We start from the raw sequence: 4,295 nt of genomic DNA on the forward strand, positions 1-4,295 counted from the left end.
TGTCTTTCTTTCTTCATTCGAAAAGAAATGAAGGTTTTTGATGAAAACATTCCAGGATTTTTCTCCATATAATGGACTTCAATGGGGTCCAAACGGTTCAAGGTCCAAAAGACAGTTTCAGTTCAAACTAAAAACTGCTCAAACGACGAAACGATCGTTTCGCTTGATAAGACGATGAATAAGGGTCTTATCAAGCGAAATGATCGCTCATTTAAAAAATAAATAAATAAAGTTTAAGTTTTATAAGCTCAAATGCTCGCCTTGCTCTGTTCTGTGTGACCTGTCGAACTTGTTCATCTAAATGAACGAATCTTTTTCCGAATCATTAGGTTCATTCAACAAATGAAATGAACGAGTTGACTCGGGAAAAGATTCGTTCATTTTGATGAACGAGTTCGAACAGGAGAGTCACGAACGTGCATCACAGAACAGAGCAAGGCGAGCATTTGAGCTTATAAAACTTAAACTTTGTTATTTATTTATTAAATGAGCGATCGTTTCGCTTGATAAGACCCTTATTCATCGTCTGGAATCGTTTAAAGCCCTTTGAACAGTTTGTAGTTTGCACTGAAACTCTCATTTGGACCTTGAACCGTTTGGTCCCCATTGAAGTCCATTATATGGAGAAAAATCCTGGAATGTTTTCATCAAAAACCTTAATTTCTTTTCGACTGAAGAAAGAAAGACATGGACAACTTGGATAAAATGGGTAAATTATCAGCAAAAGATTTTTTTTAAGTGAACTACTCCTTTAAATAAAACCAGAGAGAAAAACATGAAGCCAGATTCACAGGTCATTAGTTCTCCGCCATCCTGCAAACACAGAATGCAAAGCAAAGTTTTGTTCCCAAACTCTCGGGAATTCGCAGGTTTCCACTCTCATCGGGGGTTTCACTCCTCGGCAAAAGGCGGGAGAAGCCTCGCCGCTTAAACCTGCCGCTATGCATTAAACATGGAGGGGACGGTGAGATCCTCGGTTGCATGGGAGCTGCGAGTCTTTCATTACCTGAGCTGTGCGAAATCTTCATCTCCACAGGAGCCCATTGACTCCCCGCCCGCTGCTCCGGCTGAATGAGGCCGCTCGCTCCTCCAGTCTGGCTCCGGCTCGTCTCTCCTGGCCTTTGGAGGGTCCATTGAGTTCCCAGTTGCCCTTTAGTGCGGTTCTCACTCTCTTTGTGCATCTATCGCAGCTCTTGCTGTGCTCTTCATGCCCCTGCTATACAGTGAAGACACACACATGCTCCTGGACTGCAGCCGTAGCGAACATGACTAAATGATAAAGCCTAGTGCACACTATAGCTCACCCAAATGATGTCATTAATGACTCGTCCCAAGCTTGTAAGACCTCAGAACACAGTTTGAGATTTTTTAGATTAAGTCCGAGAGCTTTCTGTCCCTCGGTTGTAAATGTGTGTACGGTATACTGTCCTTGTCCAGAAAGGAAATAAACACATCATCACAGTAGTCATGTGACATCAGTGGGTTGGTTAGAGTGTGTTGAAGCATCGAAAATACATTTTGGTCCAAAAATAACAAAAACTACGACTTTATTCAGCATTGTATTGTCTTCCGGTTCTGTTGTGGATCTTAAACCATGTTCTGGAGATGAATGGAGGTCTGACATGAGGGTGAGTCATTAAAGGAGTAGTTCAATTTTAAGAAAACTTTTGCTGATAATTTCCTCACCCCCATGTCATCCAAGATGTCCATGTCTTTCTTTCTTCAGTCGAAAAGAAATGAAGGTTTTTGATGAAAACATTCCAGGATTTTTCTCCATATAATGGACTTCAATGGGGTCCAAACGGTTCAAGGTTTAAAAGAGAGTTTCAGTGCAAAATGCAAACTGTTCAAACGGCTTTAAACGATTCCAGACGATGAATAAGGGTCTTATAAAGCGAAACGATCACTCATTTAATAAATAAATAACAAAGTTTAAGTTTTATAAGCACAAATGGTCGCCTTGCTCTGTTCTGTGATGCGCGTTCGTGACTCTCCTGTTCGAACTCGTTCATCAAAATGAACGAATCTTTTCCTGAGTCAACTTGTTCATTTCGTTCGTCGAATGAACCAAATGACACGAAAAAAGATTTGTTTGATATCTTTTTTTCCCTTAGAATTGGCCTAAGTTGCAATTGCGAGTTTATATCTCGCAATTCTGAGAAAAGATGTAAGAATTTCGAGATATAAAACTCGCAATTATGTGTTATAAAGTCAGAATTGCGAGATGTAAACTTGCAATTGTGAGAAAAAAGTATGAATTGTGAGATAAAAAAGTCTCAATTCTGTCTTTATTTATCGCAATTGCGGCTTTATTTACTGAGATAAAAAGTTGCAATTTTTATTTATTTATTTATTTTTTTTATTCAGTGGCGGAAACAAGCTTCCATAGAAAACAAATAATTTAAACTGTAATCATATTTATTTTAATTTTTACTGTATTTTGATCAAATTAACAGCCTTGGTGAGCAGCGACTTCTTTAAAAATAAAAGGAGAAAAAAAAAATAATAAATAAAAAATATCGCACCGACTCCAAAATTTTAAACATTGTTTGACGTTTAAATCGTCAATGAACTTTAAAATGCATGAGGTCAAATTATAACCAAGAACTTGCTTTAAAAGGTATTTTTTTTTCATTTAAGGTAATAAATAACACACTGGTATTTAAATGTAATAATTAATGTAACAAGCATTTGGGCTTGTTTTATATAAATTCAATAACTATAAAAAACAAATCCTACAAGTTGAGAGCATTTTTTTAGCCAAATCAATTAATGTAATCTGTATTTATGATACTTTTCAGATAAAATTTTCGATGACCAGTTGAATATAGTCAGTTTCCTTCAAAACATCTTAATAAACAACAACAACAACAAAACAAACAAAAATTCAATAACTATAAAAAACAAATACTACAAGTTGTAGTATTATAATACAAGTTGTAGTTAGTAATGTAATCTGTATTTATGATACTTTTCAGATATAATTTTCGATGACCAGTTGAATATAGTAAATTTCCTTCAAAACATCTTAATAAACAACAACAAAAAACGCACTTTGGTTCAAATATAAATTTGCATTAAAGCAGGTCTGGCTACACCTAACTTCTTAAAATACAGTTCACGAGCCGCTCCGAGGATGTCCGAATCAAATTTAAGTTGCTGGGATGAAGACTTACTTTGTCTCACACACACACATTATTTCCTCCTTTATTGGCAGTGGTGATTTGGGGCTGAGGGCACGTCTGGTAGAAGCCGCTCATCAACACCCCCGGCTCACACAGATCTCACATCAGTCCTGGAGTCGGCTCAGACACACACTCTCACACCATCTGCAACGCAAGACTGTCATACATACATGCACTGCTCTTTTTAGAAGACTTCACAGTCACACACTCTTTCCATCAAAGCAGCGAAGCTCAAGAGGAATATAATGCTACCAATAAACCTTAGTCACAATAGACAGACGCCATATTTATTTTGGTGTGAACAAAACGGGCTTTACTCCAATTTTTTTATTGATGTCGTAATAAATATGGCCTTGTTAGAAATCAATCCTCAGCCGTACAACATTAAAGCCTCGAAAAGAAGCATAAAGACTGTAGGACCTTGTTTTTACATGCATAAATAGCATAAAGTGTTACCATATATATATGATATAATATCATGCAAAAGTTCTTGTATTTTAGTAATTCAAATTAAAAGGTGAAACAAATATATTTAGTATATATAACTATATACATATGCATGAGGGCCGACATTTCTGTATTTAAAATCCTTTTTTTTATTGATTTCATGTAATATTCGATATAATTTTTTGAAATTGGGCTTTTCATAAACTAAGACACAATCATCAAAATTATAACTTTTGCATGATATTCTAATCTTTCGAGTTTCACCCGTATATCAAAATTGTTTCATAAAATGCGTTACTTGACCTTTCTTTTGCAATTTCTGGGTAAAAACGGTTTCAAAGTAAATCCTACACCAATTGCAAATTAATAAAGGTGCTTGTTTTTACCTCGTGTGAACACACTCAATCAACATATTGCGTTTTGCTTTGGATCCTTCAGTTAAAATCAGCATTGGACGGCCGGGTATCGATTCAGACGTTGCAACTCGATTCGATTCAAAATTAGATTTCGATTCCCGATTTGACTCAATGAATATAGATTTAATACAAATCCTATATATATATATATATATATATATATATTTTTTTTTTTTTTTTTAAAGAATGGTGAACATAAGTTTACAAGTGGTTAATTAATAAAAAGATATTAAGAGCCAGAAACCTG

This window comes from Pimephales promelas, chromosome 18 (genome assembly GCF_988280905.1).
Source record: "Pimephales promelas chromosome 18, fPimPro1.hap1.1, whole genome shotgun sequence".
In the NCBI taxonomy this organism is placed as follows: Eukaryota; Metazoa; Chordata; class Actinopteri; order Cypriniformes; family Leuciscidae; genus Pimephales; species Pimephales promelas.